The 17,798-nt window shown below is 37.1% G+C and overlaps 1 protein-coding gene across 1 annotated transcript in view; it reads left to right on the forward strand.

The window, feature by feature from the left end:
• SEMA3A (semaphorin 3A) overlaps positions 1-17,798 on the forward strand; it is a gene marked incomplete at its 3' end in the record, with an annotated part of 166,621 nt that overhangs the window by 31,880 nt on the left and 116,943 nt on the right. The window lies entirely within an intron of this gene.

Here is a 17,798-nt window from a genome sequence, read left to right on the forward strand (position 1 = left end):
TATGAGAAGCAGCTGACTCTCAAAAATTTTCAGGGCAACTATATAGGAACCAATCCTCTTTTCTTTTTTTGCCTAGTGCTGTACCTTATCAGATGCTGCAGGCTTTTAAAAAGTTTCTTACCAACCAGTTTTCCATGACGAGATCACTGTTTGCTCATCACCAGAACTAGCATCCATGGAGAATGACAGTAGAAGCATTTGTTAACCTTGAATAAATCTGTTTCTTCAGAATAGTATGACTGTTGCTATGAGCAGTGCTTCTTCCACTGCTGCAGCGTGTATCTGGAGTCTGAACTGTCAAAGGAATTTAAGACTGGTTGAGCCTGCTCTACGCTGTGTACCTCTGTGTGTGGGAGTCAGGAGAGGGTGAGATCATTCAGTGCACAGCGGAGCCTCTGCAAAGACTCCTGACTTACAGGGTCTGAACTCACAGTTGTGGGTCTAACACACACAGAGCAGAGTGAAACTGCCAGAATCAGCCCCTTCTCAGCTGTTCTTTTGTTAAGTAATTCTTCTTTTGCTATCTATCTCTAAGGTAACTGGAATCTTTGTGCTTTTTATCTTTCAGCACATCAAATGTATCAGATAATGGTTAAGTTAGAACAATAGGAGATGAGATGCTGTGTCAGCATGTGGGCTGCAAATGGAACAAAAGAGTTTTCTTAAATTCAGCATGTTCTGAAAATAAAGTTAGTGGCAATGTTCAGCCATGCAGTAACAGGCCATAAAAGGAGAATTAGTTACTCTTAATGCTGCAGTTCTTTTGTCTTTCTCTATCAACATTCCTTTGTTTCTTAAATAGCCATAACATATTACAATATTAGCACAGTATATTTATTTCTTTTTCATTTTGAACTCAGTGAGTACCTTCACTATTTCTTCCAGACTATTCTGCAAAATAGACTATGAAAGCATCAGTTGTATTTAAGTCTCACTGTGCTTTTTTATGGCTGTGGTGCGCTTGCTAGAGTGCTAGGTCTGGCAGCTAGAGTGAGTTTTAGAGAACATTGAAGTTAAAAGGACCAAAATTTGTTCAGTGTGCTGAGATTGTTACTTAATCACCACTAAGGTGGTGTTTACCTATTTTATTCTCCCTTTATCTGGTATTTACCACATTGTTTCATGAAATTTTTTACCCAGGGACCTTTAATGTGGCAAATAAAGGCAAACAGCAGTAATAACAATATGTGATGTGTTGTTTCTATCTGAACACTGAATTTAGATGAAAGAAAATAAGGACTGTTTTGTAAAAAATATCAATCCAGAGCCACTATTGCCTGCTCATGTTAGCATGATTTGTAAATGTTGTTACTTAAAAAGAGGTTGTGTTGAGGATATATGAGAGGAAAACAAATGCAAATGTGAAATGTAGATTAACATCTACATAGCATAGTTGCAATACACTTCTGCTGTTTGAGAATCTCGCCAAAATTGAATTCCTGTATCTGACATGCACATGCTACAATACATCATTTGAAATTTCAGTCCTCTCTCTTTCAGTGAAAGCTATGGATCCTTATTTGCCCAGTAATGCAGAAGCGATAGTATTGACATTCCACCTTATCCCTCAACTATTCTATAAGGGTCAGAATGTGCCGTATCTCCTGTTGCCCATTTGGTTGCTTTCTGCTCTTGCTTACAGTAAGGAAATTCTTACCCTCAGAAATACCTCAGGAAAAAATCAGCTTTAGGAGAGACTGAGGTTTGGGTTTTTGTCAGTTTTTAGTAACAGGATGGAAATGCCTGTAATGCTCTGTTGTGGTTTTTTTTTTTTTTTTTTTTTTTTTTTTTTGTTTGTTTTGTTTTGTTTTGTTTTGTTTTGTTTGTTTTTTTATCAAAGATAAATCATTCTACTTAATTAATAGGGAAAAAGAATATTGCAAGGAACTAATTCAACCTCCTGTTCAAATCAAGACTATATTCAGAATTAGGTCAGGCTTTTTTGTGTCTGATTCAGTCAAGTTTTGAAGATGTCCGAAGATGAAGACTTAACTTCTCAGTCAAGACTTCTTTATATGTCATTCACTATTTCCCTGCCTCAACATCTGCATGTTACCTCTTGTCCTTTCACTGTGCATCTATGGCAAGACAACAATTAGATCACCCCTTAGCCATCTATATTTTTTTCCACAGACAGTACTTGCTCAGGCACAATAAGTTCCAGTCTTGTGAAACTGTGTCAGCCTAAAATGGAACTCTGCATTGCAGTTCCTCACAGGTCAGCACAGCTTAAGGATTTTTTGCTTCTTGTCATGGAGATATTTGACAATTAGGATAGCACAAAGAAGCTTTAAAACATTTCTTTCCATTTTGAAACACTACTGTACTGCCCAAATAAATGACTGAGAAGAAGACATAAGTCCTATCATTTATTAGAGTGTGGTGAGATCTTTGCATGAAGGGTCAAGCACAGTGTCATTAGTATTAGTACCTGTGCAAATAATAATGTTTACTAGATTGCTGTCTAATATACCTGGAGAATAAATTATACTTACTTTCACAGAAAATGCTCATCTTCATATTTACACTCCATGGGTAGTCATAATACAGATAAACATTTCAATGAATCAAACTCTGAAGGGGAAGGATTGGACACAATTAAAGTATTAACGTTAGATAGTAACTGCTGTCATAGTTAAATGTTGGTTTATTTAAATATAGCCACCAAATTATAATGGCCTCTAATGCATGGGAATGAATTGTACTGTTGTTATGTTCCGTGAATACTTAGCTATATCCTTTATGTAAACATCCTACTCACAGTAATCCAGTAAGGACATAAGGTAGAGACTGTTTATTTTAAGAGGTAAACCACTCAGGATTATACAGGAATTAGGATGTGCATGTAGATATGGAGGGTTTCCGATGTGAAGAAACTACAGGTTGCCCATTTCACTCTGCTTTTACTCTACGGTAAAATGTGGAGTGTATTCACCTAATTATTAAACTATCTATATTTCAGATTTACAGAAACATTTTAGTGTATATGAACTAAATCAGAAGTTAAATTGTTGATTCTTAGTTGAACTTCAGTACTGTTGACTGTTGTTGACTTCAGTAGGAGATGAGTGTGTGCTAATTTTTAAAAATAGAAAAAGTCAGACACTTCATAATAAATACGTTATTATTTGAACACTAGTTAAATGTGTGTGGTACTTCCTGTGGTAAATCAATGGGTTTAGTTTCTCATAACCTGTGAAATTTTGGACTGAACATTTACATGCTGAGTGTCCTGCTTCTTCCTATTCGGATTTTTTTAGCCAGCACAGTTACTTCTGGATGTGAATCTGTAGCATAAAGCCTGGACTACCACTGCCACTGGGTCTGACTTCCAGAGAGGAATTATTTCAGACAGCTTGCTTATTCTTATTCCAGAGAGCTTGCTCTCCTCACACAACTGGAGGATCCAGCAGCCCATTTCATATTGGAACTGCAGCAGTCCCATGCAACCTTTGATTACACAGATTTTGCCTTATTTCTAGGGGACTTCTTCCCTTGATACACAGGATGGGGCTGAGTAAAGCAGCAAGATAAGATCAGAGATGCCTTTTGTGTGTAACACCGCAATTTATCGCAGAATCTAGTATGTGTGATGAGTGAGACAGGAGACAAAAAGATTAAGGTACTTGATTCTTTTCCTGGATAGCTAAACTATTATCTTGCTGCTCTATCATTCCTGTGCGCTGTGTGCTAGATGGTCACTGACTGTGAGTTCATAATTTTTCTGGCTGCCTAGGTACCTTCCCATTGGATCCAAGTGTGTATTTCTGCACTTGGCAGAGTGTGGGATTGTGCTCTGAAATAATCTATCTCATCATGCTAAATATTCTGAAAGACAGGGGCTTGTTGAGTCAAATCGAATCCCTATTTTAGGTTAATTTTGTTTTCTTTATTCCTGTGTCTACATAAATTAGGAATCATAATGGCTTCTCTTCCATTGAATCATGTTTCTGACTCTCATTTCTGCCATAGGAAAGATAAAAAGCAATTTAATAATTCTTTTTTCCAGACTAGCATTTGAAGGCTATGTACTAAAAAGCTCGAAAAGAAAGATAGATCTGATGTTTCATCCATTCTGCACACTGAACAAAGTAAAGATAACATGCAGACAATATAGATGTTAATCTAAGTTGTGACAGTTAACAAACACCTACAATTAAAACCTTGCCGTCAGTTTAATGTTTTTCTCAGAATTAAATGGGATTTGGTTCATTTAATTTAGGTTCTTAAATTTAGACAGACTTGATCTCTTTGTGGAGATCCTCGGGAGCACCTTGTGACATTCACTGATGTACATAACAATGATTTCAGGCAAACTGCTTCATGACATAACTAAAACTGAGGCCTAGATCAGATATCAAAGGTAGGTGTAGTGCATACCATCCATTATTTTAGTATTCTGAAACAAAGTTTTCCAGTAGCATGGAATATAGTAGGACATGCATATAACATGCATGAACCAACACCAAATCCCACTTCCCAAAACCTATTCTCTACTCACATGAGGTGGATTAAGGCAAAACAGAAACTCCTGCTGCTTATATTCTCCCTGCAGAGATCACTGCAAAGCATGTTGCATTGAACATTTAATCACAAGATAAGAAATGCATTTGGAGCACTGTGCATAGCAGCGTTAAGTAGTGACATCCATAGAGACCCTGTGTTTTAGCTGAAGTGCATGCCTTTTGGAAAATGCTTCTGAGATAAGGGTAAACGTTGTGGAGAAAGTTGCTGAACACACAGGTCCTGTAGGAATCGTACCCTTAATCCATTGGCTTGATTCGGTTTTCAGCACAATCAATAAAATCCCACTGCCTTTGCTTGGCTTTGGATTAGACATCGAGGGTCATGAACTGCAGTGGAGCAGATGCAAGCTTCCTCAGCTTGTGGACCTTTCTACCAGATTTCTGTTCAAACTTGTCAGCATCTGAATCTCATGAGTATTTCTGGCATATACAGCTGCAGAAACCAACACATACAGCAATTGTGTAAATTATTGTCTTAAATCTCAAAGCTTATACTTCTAAAAAGGGCAACAGTAACTTTCGTGTTAAGGAACTGGGTACTATGTCCATATATACCTCCAAGCGTGAAGACCTCTTTTGTGAGGTGTTTATGCACTCATTTAGTTGTCATACTATAGTTTAATTAAACAATATGCCACTTAAACTGCAGTCAGCCACTGGAGTCAGGGTATTTTTCCTCTGACCACTGTGAAGAGTTGGCTGTTCTAATTTCATTTGTTCAAATTAATGTGTTAACTCCCTCTGAGGAGGTAAGTAGTGTGTCACAGCTTGAGGCAGGACCTCTGCACACGAATCCTTTTAGTTCATAGCAGGGTTCAGCCATGCAAATGTTGACATTTTGAAATTGTTTCTCCAGTACATCAGATTAGTATTAGTGGCTACAAAAGGAAAACACATCTACCCTGATGCCTTTCATAATTAGACTAGCTAGAAATAAACCCAAATATTTGCCTTTATATTAGAAGCCATGTCAGCTCCTGATGGAATTACATTTCTTTAAGGAAAAAATAAACCAAAAGAAAGTATTCTACCTTGAATATTTATTCAGCAGAAAATATTAAAATAACTTCTGAAAACTTTGGAAAAAGTAGTGCACTGGTTGTACATGGATTGGTAATGCTCCATGGAGGCTCAGAATTCACTGATTTCTCACTGTCAGATATCCATTCTGTATGTATGTGTCAATAGGAAACCTTCTCATGATAAGGACAAGGAGTCATTTCCCCAGGTATTTCAGAAGTATGAATGTAGTCTGCAACAGAAGGTCACAGTGCTGCTTTGTGATGTCTTTCTTGGTTGTTACTTAGTCTTCAAACATTATAAACATGTAGCAAGTTTATTGTGATGTTAGTTTATTCCAGATCTAATCACAATCCTGTTTGATGATAAGGAGTTTTAGAGACACACTTAGTACACTTCACTTTAAGTTATAGCCACATCTGCTGTAAATTAATTTGGGTTTACTAAAAGCGATGGAGTTATACCAGTTTCTGTCAGCTGAGATCTGGCTCTTTAGAATTTATTTGGAACCACCCAGTGTTGCTTTAATTTGGAAACACTGAATCAGTGTCCTGTTCAATTCTAGGTGAATTGCAACTTCAAAATATTATTTTTAAAGCTTTTTTGGCAAACCTCTGGAGTATACAATTGACCACAATGTGTTAGTGTGAGACCATGAGGGAAAAACGTGAGCTCTCCTTTAACTTTCAGCAGAGGTTTTGTGTGAATGTTCCTCATCTGTCAGCAGTGACTCATGGTGTCTTGGATCAATGTGGGCATTTGGAAGCCTGTGTGGCAGTTGACATATGTATACACTTGAATATGGCACCCAAAGGAGCATTCTTTTGGAGGGAAATTAGCTGAGTAACCAGCAGAACTGTTGAGAATGAATAATATCATTGGGTCTGGAAGGGTAAGTGGAAAGTGCCCTGCCTTTTCCCACAAAACATTCCAGTTGTTAATGCGTTCTTTACATAAACCAAACTTATACTGAGTCTACACGACCTATGTTTGCAATTCATTAAGCGCATTGTGCAAGTGTGGCAATTCCATGCCAATGGACAATGTTTCCTGAATTCAGGTGAGAAATGGTCTTGTTTTAAGTCACTCAAAGTGCAAAGAAATGTAGTGTGAAACAATGAACTGAATTAAATTTCATGGTACATTTTGCAGAAATTGTTATGTGTTGGTAATTCTCATTTTGCATAATAAAGGAAAGAAGGCAGACCTTGCTTTGCATTTCAGTGTGCCTGGGCCATTTCGTTAATACCTTCAGTCTACAGGTTATCCTCTAAAGGCTTCTGTTCTGACAGGAACCCAAAGTAAACTGTCTTTGATCTCTGTCTCGGTAAAAAAAGTGCAGTTTTTGTGGCTTGACCAAAAAATGATACACTGATTCTCAGTGATATTCCATTTGAAGCCTCAGAAACATAGAACTTCAAGTATTTCTCTTCTCTGATGCAGAATTCCACTGGACTTTATTCCTGATGGTAATCACAGAGAGTAATGAGGCTGTAGTGTTCATGCACTGAATAAACTATCATTTATTTAAATTGATGAGACAGCTAGGATCAGTGGTGTGGACTAGATCTCCTTTGTGCTAGTGTAAAGAGAGAGGAAAAAACAAATACAAAATCTGAGAACCGGTGAATTTTTAGCATGGTAGACAGTCACATCAGCTTTCCTCGCCAGTTAATTTAATTGAAAAAATATTGCTTGGTTTTGTTACTTTTTGGAACAGTATTTTCACTTCCTCAGTTGTCATTTGTGTGCATCTCACCTCCCTCTTACTGATGTGCTGTGGAAGGTGGGAGGCGATGTGGCTGGATATGCAGCAGTTTGGCTGTTTCAGCTGATAGCATCCATGAGGAACCCGCTATGAGCTGGTTGATGTGTGACTGGCCAAGTGTGCTTGGAGTCAAAACATCCTTAAGTTACTTTCAATTATCTTTGAATACCCTTCTAAGGCTGCTCTGAATAGATCCTGATGCACCAGGTGATTCAGTGTTCAGACAAATCCAACTATATTTACACTGATATGTCTTTAAGCAAATGAACTTTTGCTCTGAGGTCAAGAACCACAAAGTTGTATCCAAATCTTGACATTCATTAAGCCTAGCCAGACAGCAGGTGCTACCTGAGTGCTGATAATCCACTCACTTTCCCTCTTCCATCTCTACTGGAAATTACTGATGGTTCTTTCTGGTGTTCACTTAAAAGGTCAAATATGGACAAGTTATTTCAAAACAGAAGGTATTTAGAAGGAGTTAGAGGTTGAAATGCTTTTACAAAAGATGGATTCAATCAGCATGAAGTGATGCCATTTGCAAATACTTCCACTCACCCAAGGAGGCCCCAAAGGCTTTGAGGAGGGAAGACAAAGTGGGGAGGAGGGTGGATCAGGGAATCCCCACTGACAGCCACAGAGCACAATCCAGGCGAAGAGGAAGTTGCAGCAGGTATTTTGCTGAATTACATTTTGTGTCTTGCGTATTCATTTTCCTTCTCAAGACCCAAGTCATGGCTGCACTTCCACCCATACCTGACTAGGTGAGAAATATGTTGTCTCCAGTCACACCTAAGAAAACACATAATATGGGGTTTCCATATTAGGGATTCTCCATGGTAGAAGTAAGTCAATCAGATAGTGATAGCTCCCCAGAGTACTTTCTAAGTCTCCTGAAATTTGAATTTCAGGAACTTGGGGAGCTAGAGGCTGCATCTCTGAATTTGATAGCCTCTTAAGGATTTCTTTTCCTTGATCTTATCACTTGGCCCCTCTAAACTATAAACGATTTTACCATTTACAACAGCCCATATCAGGAATTTCCACAGCTTAACTGTGTATTGTGTGAAGTGTATTAAGATGTTTTTGGGGAGATTGTAAAAGTAGTTAAAATGCTTCACACCGTAATTTCTTGGTTTTATCTTGGTTTTATTTACAGTGCAAAATTTGCTTGCATGTCTTGAAATTTTAAGTAGAAATGCTCTCCTCACAGCCCTTTTGGAGTATGCCCAGGATCCAGAAAACTAATGTAAAAATTGTATTTAAGGTTTATTTTCTATTTTGAATCTAGTGATTAATTAGAAATTCCTTGTTCACCTTTTGAATGTATAATAATTACAGAAACATTGAAGGTAGAAATAGTTTGGTTTGTGTAACCTGAAAGAAATTTGAAACTTTGGTTGATGAAGCAAAATTAACCATGAGAAAATTCACCTTGAATTGAAAAATGGTATTGGGGAATTTGCTGATGTTTGATTATTAATTATGTTTATGGTATTTGGATGGAAAGAAGGAACTGGAAATTCCTTTTTCATGTACAGAACCTAACCTAACAGATTGTAGGTATAACTGGAAACATTCGATAAATAATAATAACTAATTTGAAGTAATATTTAATGTAATGGATGCTAAATATTTTCCTCACATTACAGAACCACAGCAATCAGATTCTTTTATCCATGGTGTAATACCATTGATTTTTCATTAAGGTAAATTAAGAAAAAAACTTATCATCACTTACTCCATTTTGGCACTGAATTCTGTGCAAGGAAGGTCAGTGGTTAGAAGTCCCTCCTTTATTTTGCTTACAATTACAGTGTGTTAGCAGAGTTGTATGTATCTGTATGTGAGCTACACAGGCTGTTTAACTGCAGTCAGTGCTTTAAACCACTTGCTGAAATTCATCCAACCCCCCCCTTATGGATTAGAAGAAACAAGCTATCAGAAGAGAGAAGGATATAAAACTGAGAATGAATTTTACTCATCCATTCTATTAAAGTGAAAAGACAATTCCTCAAAGTGCTGGATATGTGATATCCCTAAACAAATTTAGCACCTTATATTTATTAATTCTTTTAAGTGAGCTCACTTCCTTTAGAAGTGATACATTGGTTTGGTTCCTGAAACTAAATTTTCTTTAAGACTTAGAAGTAATTTAATACTGTTTTCCCTGAAAAAGGAATACACTTGCGGGAGGAAAGGATTTTATTGTCTCAACTGCAACTCCACTACACACACTGACGGCACTGTTACTTTTGACTCTTAATTGTCCATGGTATGTGAATCATAAGGACTGGATTTTGGACTTTCAGGTTCAATTGTTAGGAATTTAGAGGAAAGAACAGTATTGTTAAGAGATGAATAACAAAAAAAATTAACTGACCTCACTAGGCCAACTTTTCAGAAAGAATTTTCTAAAGCATCATGGTATTTTAAGTAGTTTGTGGGTTAATGGAACACAAATATTTTGACAGGTTTTGACATTACCCAACAATTTTATATTCACTTGAGAAGTTTTTTTTTTGTTTTGTTTTGTTGTCAGAAATAATAGTTATTTGGAAGAACTGAATTTAAAAATAAATTAATCTAAAATCTCAATTCGTACTTGTGCAAAACCCAGCATGTAGATGTTCTGGCTTTGCATTTAGTATATCTGACTCTGATTCATTGTTGTGCTTATGACATAGTCATATCCCCTAAGCTAACTTCAAAGTAGCTTGCCTGCTTAGCATGATTTACCACCCTAGTCATTCAACATGGAGCTTCATCGAAGCACTGTTAGATGAGAAGCAAAATCAGTTTGTCTTTGCCGGCCTCTTGGCCACTGTTGTTAGACACTACAACTACATAAATGAGTTTCAGGCTAGCTCAGGTGTGTCTATACTGCAGCATGGTCAATATTTTGAGGAAGTAGGTGTGCCTATCAAGTACCAGTTCCTTTCCTGGTTTGCTTTTGTTCTGGGAGAAAAGGTTCGTGAATAGGAAATCTGTATCCTGCTCTTTCGGGGAACAGAGAGTGAGTAAAAACTGTGCTTCATGCTGTGCGTAGACTCAACATGTTGATAGGCCATGGAGAGGATAGGACATGATAGTCTTCGCATCTCATCCCACTTGGTCAAATGAAATGCATTGTGTCCTGGGAAAACATCTATCTGTGCTGTTAGTCATTGAAAAGGTGTTCATGGCTTTGTGATATGGTATTTAATGAGACAAAGATGGTACTGTGTATAGATAAGGTAATCCTTGAAGTGCGACAACTACCCACAATTTCACTTTCTTGATAACCAGTACAGGTTCTGCTTGTTAAAGACTGTTTCCAGCAGTATCATACAAATAGCTGAGAACTGATTAACTGCTAACTAGATCTGATAATTCAGTAACTTAATGAATGGGATTTAGCTGCTTGTTTACCTGTGCTAGCTCAGATGGTGCCATTTTGAGCTAACCAAGCTTACTGAGAATAAATTACCCAGGGTAGAGGCTTAGTTAATAGGCCTACAGTGTTTCTACTATTTGAATTAGCAGGTTTAGAAATCATTGTCATTAGCTCAGTATTTTGCCATATTATTCTGTCACATTTTAGAAAACCTTGAGAATACAGATGTTGTCCTTAGCAGCTAGGAGTACAGCATTTATTGGTACAATACATCACTTCCATTAATTCTGAGCATTCCTTACACCTACAAAAATGGGAGGTAGGAAAGTTACCTACTCAGATCTTAAACCAGATAGATTTCCCCATAGATAACTACTTGGTAAAACCAGATCCTGGTCTCTTTTCACCATCATGTATTTCTGCCTGATTCATCTCACACATACAAAAATGCTATAGGTAATTTTTATCATCTGTGATTTTGTAACAATGTTGTGCTTAAATATCTGTGAAGTTTACAGTTAAATATGTTCCATAACGTTTCTCACAAAGCCAAATTCATAATATGAGATTAGAAATATAAGAAATCAGGCTTTACAAGTCTTTGTTTAGCTCAGAGTTTAACATTTCTCATGTTTTATAAGAAAACAGCAGAGCAGTAAGGATAATCTAGATTCTCTTTCTGAGACAGGACAAATAATGTAAATAATAAAGGGAAAACAGGTTGGCTTTAAAAATCCAAATGTTTTATATCTTTGAAATATCATGTGACCCCTTCAATTATTCAAATCAAGAACACTTTAAAGGCTGCCATGCGGCTAAATAGCGCTGACATTAATGAGCTAAAATCTTCTCTCAGTTTTACAGTATAAAAACCATATGCATCAGTATTTTGAAGTCAAAGGAATCCATGCTTATGCCGGTGCAACTGAAACAAAACATTGGTGCAGCATTCCTCCTTCCAAGTATCTGGTTTTAATCAAACTATACTCATGGCCTTCAAGTTTTCTTTGCTGCGGTGGAAGGTAGGCAGGAGTGTTTCATTTAAAATGCTTGGTTTACATCAGGAGTGCACTAAAAACTGTATATCTTGTCCTAGCTGCTTCTAATTGATAAATTATAATGAAAACGTAGTAACCTGAACTACATGTTCTCTCAGAAACACAAGTTTTACAGAAAACAAGAATAAAGTTCTGTTTTTCTAGTCCTACCAGCAAATTTCAGTGAAACCAGGTGATTGGCAACTGTTATGATAAGGTAGATGAAGAGGATGAAAGCTAGGACTGATGGAACAGCTGTGAGAGGCTCTGTTCCAATTGTATTTTGATTACTGATAAGATAACCTGCCCTTTTCTCCCAGTGATTTATCTCATTCAAATTACAATAACACTGAATTGCCATCAACAACAAATGCTGTGTAGTTTCAAGTTTATCTGGCTGATAATGTAGCAAAAATCCAAAGGGGCTGATTAGAAGAGTTTTCGTATTACATTTCTAAAAATGGATAAACTCCTTATTGCACTATGTGAGCTCATGCACTTTATAAACTTGTTTTGTGTTTCGTTTCAGAATAAACTGATCACTTTCTGATATTCCCAAGCAACGTAATTCTAAAATGAGGTGAAAACATAAGTTGGGGAGGGTTGGGGGGAGTGGTGGTGTTATAAATTTTATGTGTTTTTTTTTCCTTCTGGTCCTAATATGAAATCAAAGGCTAGTTGTTAAAAATAACTTGTAAATAATGTAACAGTTTGGATGGTACTAAAAGAGACAGATAGCCTGACCAGTTAAATATGTAACAAAACAAAGGTTTCTGTAGGTCTTTTAATTTCTTTTTTTTTTTTTTTCTTAGATGAAATCTTAAACAATGGATAAATTATGTCTTTTGGTTTAAGTAATTACTTTGTGCAAGTTTGAATTGTACCACTGACTCTTAGCAAGATTCTCAATTTTTGTTAGAGGAGGCAGCTGACCTATTCTCCTCACTAAGGGCTAGATCCTAAGGTCCCAGTGATATCTGAGGTGCAAAGGAAAGAAAGTAATTGAGATATCAAACAGTTAAATACTGAGTGGAAAAAAATATAAGAGAAGTTCTCCTTCAGGCCATTGGCCTTGTTTACTGAACATTAGACTTGGGATGGGGTCAAGTACATGATTTCAGACATCTGACAAGCACCCATCTCAGTTAGTTCCTGTCAACTTTTAGAATATATGAAAATACCCCACTGAAATATTTCACTGTGTGTATGGCAGCTGTTATCTCTTCTGGGTGGGGAATGGGCTCACAAAAAATCATATCCCTGGTTTTGCCAAATAAGCTCTACTGGCTATCACCTTGCAGGAAGCTCTCTTGATTTCTTGCCAGTCCCTGCCTTTCCAATAACTGACGGGGCAGAATTCCCCATCTACACTCAGAGCAATAAAATGGGGAAGCTGCAGGAGAGGTTGGAAGTTAAAATAGCCACTTCTTTCCTTGCACAGTAGGATTAGTATCTTGGAATTCAGCAAATAATCACTCAGAGAGTAATGACTAATTCATACCTGGGATTATTTACAGATATACATGCAGATATGCAGAAGAGGTACAGTATGCTTCTGTGTAAGCAACAAATGCATGTGCAAACCTGCGGCCACCTGATACTCTGTAGCCAAAGTAAAAGCCTGGCGAGAGAAGAAGGAAATGTTTTAGCATGACGTTGTGGGAGGCATTGCTCACAATTCAGCAAAATCCCTGTTTGATGGCATAATACACATTGACTCATCTTTTATCTACTGCTAGGAGATACGCAGTGAGATCTTATCGTTGCTGGCAAAGGAATGAAGGTCGAGAGTTTTGTGCAACCAGCAGCCTACTCATTTGATTCACAAGCGTGTTATGACGAGCAGAACTGCCTATGTAATCCAGTCACTCTGCGGAGTCACCAGGAATAGGACAGGGCCAGAACTGAATATTGGTGAGGAGACCTTTCCTCTGATTTCTCTAGAAATTGATATGGCCCTTTGATCCTTATCAACAAAAATAATCTTGGCCAGCACGTTACTGTGAAGTCTGTAGCAGGAACACAGGCAAGCTCACAAATTTTCTAACTTGTTACACAGACAAACTCCCTCCTGTTAAAAAGAGAATTTGCCTGGTAGTAGATAAGTAAAAAGACAAGATGGTTTTCTTTTGTTATGTTCTCCCCTTGACAAACTGAGCTGAAGGAACACAGACATAAAACAAGGTTTATAGTGGAATACCAACCATGGATAAAGCAAACCTCAGGATATGCCTGGCTGTATTCATCTTAGCTATAGCTGTGGTTTTCTGGCTTATTCTTTAGTGAAGAAAGTGTCATAAAAAGAAACCAAATCTACATTCCTTGTGCATGAGTATCTCTATGGATTTCACTGCAGGAATTTGGCCTTCTGTGTGTATACATACTATTAAGTTGCAATTCCATTAGCAAATCAAATAACCATGTAATAAAAGGAAGGCAAAAGTTAGGGACTGGTTTTCTTCATATTTGTCAGCTTGGTCTGTCAAAATGAATGTTCTGACACAAGTAAGACTGAATCAAGAAAGACCATACAGAGCCTACAGAAAGGCACATTGAAAAAGGTCAAATACTTCAAGCTTGGACACTGGGAAAGAAAGAAGAATAGCTGTAGCAAGCAGGTCAGTACTGTGAATTAAAGGTAGTTGAAATGAAGTGGTTAGTAAGATAATGTGGCCCCCAATCCTTGAAAAACTCAACCGCCAGCTGTTTTTAGTGATCATCACAAGTGAAAATTCATTATTATATGATGGGTGTTTTAGATATGGTGCATTTCAGACCATGAGGTTTGGTCACCTGAAACACTTAATAAATGTAGGGAGCAAGAACCTATAATAAAAGCAATGAAGCCTTTATTACCTTAAAATATCACCACCCACTCTAAATCTACCTCATACAGCATTTAACAGGCAAATACTATGGTCATAATGAGCAGTGGTTAGCTTTATAGAGTTCATTCATTCCTGTTCAAAACAACAGGCATGACTCCAGCTGAGAATGTGTTAGAAGGAAATAAGAAAATGCTCTCTGAGCAACTACTGAAGAAGTGGTACTTGGCTGCACCAGCTGCTGGAGAAAAGTCACCATCTTTGCAGTAAAAATAACTGGACAAAGCACAGAGGAAGTAAAATATTACTTGGAGTACAAGCAACCATTGCCTGTCTGCATAGGCCATGGATATGTCAATGTTTAATTAGAACAACAACAGAAAAATGGAATACAATTAGGGTATGCATAATAGACAGTATTAATTTCATTAACTTATTGAAGGCATTCATTGTTTTCCTCATCATTGCAATGCGATCCTTGCTGTAAATCTTGGTTTATGTTAGCACTTACCAGCCATATACCTTGCCAACATGACTGACTGATGCTTAACAGAATTGACAGATGTCATTACCCTTTGAGGAGTACGCCCTGTCACTGCTGTTTCTTTCATTCTCTTAGCAATAGTCACTGTTGGATACTGAAAAGACACTGGATGATAAACACGTTGAAACTAATGACTTTGAGGAAGTTAAATACTTAATTTTTATTGATTGTGAAAATGCTATTGCTTTGCTCTTCAGCAGCCCTTTCCAGAATGTCATATGAAGACATATTCATCACTGGAAGAATACATATAAGTTAGAATAAACAGCACAGGAACTGCTGAGATTATTTAAGTTTTCACTTCTTACTTATGATGTAACTCAATCCTAACTAAATTAGTAGTGAATGAGAATCATTAGCACCCAAATGACATTTTTCTCCTCAACTTGATTCCTGATAGGGAGAAACCTGACTTCATGTGATTTGAAATACACTGCTTGGAGTATGCTTAGGCCTCATCTTTTGGGAAATAGACCCTGGAAATCTGATCATCTGCTGGAAAAGTCAATAGTAGGACAGTACAACAAATACTGGATTAAAATCCAGGAGAAATGTCCTAATCTTAGAGAAGGCAATGGGATTTAGCTTTTAGTTTGGCTTTGATTTGCATATTCACAAAAAAATCACCACCAGTGTTACCTTTAACATTGCTGCATACTCTGAAAAGTCACAGAAAACTAAAAGAAAAAAATATATAAATATATATATAAATATGTATGTATTTCCCTGTACGCCTACACCTGGTTCTTTTAAGTTATACTGTGGTGACATATGAACAGTGAAGACAATGACGTAATTTACTCTTGGCCGTCATAAACCTTAGACTCCAGTGTTATGATCTGGCATTTTTCATGAGTATTAGAAAGAAAACATCAATCACCATCTGAGAAGTGAATGTTTAGAACTCAGGTTTGTTTTAAACCAAGTAGCTGTGTGCCTAACTGATCTTGTTTCTATTTATATCAGTTTTACATTTGTGTAACATTGACTTCAGCAGACAGTTGTCTTTATGCTTCAGTCACCAAGAGCAGAATCATACCTATGCGAGTTCAAACCATGAAAGCTGAAAAAATTATAAAGGTTTTTGACAGCTATAAGAAAAATTATGAGACACAGATGACAGCACAGCATTTCTAGACAAGGGAGTTTTAAGACAAGTTAAGCAATCAATCATCTGTATCACTCACTATTTAATGAGTCGACATTCAACATCTGAATCAGTCATTACAATGTAAAGAGAATTAGTAAAGTCTCTAACAAAATGCAAATAAGTGAACTAGAGGACAATACAGTCAAATTCTAGAAGTTGGCAGGAAGCCAGAAGAATTATTTTGACAAGACTGCTTGGGGTGATTTGATTTCTTCTTGTTACACTAGAGAAATGGAGATCTTCAGTCTTGAGCAGTACAAGTTTTTAAAAAACTAATCTGTAGTACATCTGTATTGCTATATTTAGCCAGAAAAACTGTAGAATAAGGAACATAATGCAATGCATGCCCTGGCACTCTGCTACACTGCTACACAAATTAACTCCTTCTAGTGCTAGTGGTAGTTTTGCAAGTAAGTGCAAAGAATACTGAGGCAAAGCTAGTCTGAATGGTGTGCAACTTTGGGTGTTATCTTTACCTTCCTTGAAATGTTGCCTACTAATTCTTGCTACTATAGAGTATCAGCCTGCTTCGAACGGCACCTGGTATAAGTGAATGTGAAAAGTAAGTTTGACATCTATGTGACTACTAAGCTACAGGTGCTGAAATTCTGGAAAATCATAGGTACCACTATTATGCAGCTACAACAAAGCCCTACCTGATGTCTTGCTTGTTCTGGTTAAAATGAAGATTAAAAAGGAAGGAAAATGAGTTTTAAAAGAAAATTAAGCAGAAATTTCTGTTGTAACAACAGTTTCAGCTTGATTTTTAGCAGCATAGAGGATGCAGTCTTACACTCACTTATCATTGGAGTAATGGTGGAAAAAGGGCCTGATCTTACTGAAAAGCAAAACGTAATAGCAGGTAGCTGCACTGCTAGGCAAATCCTGGGCATTTGGCAGCTGTTTTGAGAGGAGAAACAGTTGTCCTTGGTTTGCATATATGGCAGAGCTAAAACTAACATTAGGTGCTGGAAGGTATGGCCATGCCCTCTAGCCATCAGACTTTGGATCCTGATGTATTTGTTCCCTTTCTCATCTATCCACATGAGTTCTGTGTAAGAGCTACACTAGCATCAAGGAACTGTCCCTGCTCCTAAAACAACTTGTTTGCTTCTGTGTATCACAAGGTCAAGGCCTGAACCACATAGGATTTGTCATTGCAGGGAGAATTTCTTATCAATGACATTAGTGCAGATACACCTTGAAATGATAGAGATGGTTTGGCTTTGGTCCTGATATGAAAGTAGATAGACATGAATAAAGAAAGAATGTTTTCATAAAAGTTTATACTTAAGTATGGTCCATATTATCTTATGGGAAAATATTTTTAAACAGTTTCAAGAAAAATGCATATTTCTTTGTTAATGGTTGTGAATAGCTGAGAGGATTCTGTGGATCCTTTTGCTGAAATCCTGTTCTTGGCAAGTGCAAAGGTTCTGGGAAGAGTATGAGAGCTAGAAAATTATTCTTCAGTTTAAACAGAAGCAAACTTACCTTCTCTAGCTTAATTCTTATGATGGATAAATACAGAATTCCAAGCAAAGGGAATGTGTCA

This window comes from Psittacula echo (assembly GCF_963264785.1).
Source record: "Psittacula echo genome assembly, chromosome: 1".
NCBI lineage: Eukaryota > Metazoa > Chordata > Aves > Psittaciformes > Psittacidae > Psittacula > Psittacula echo.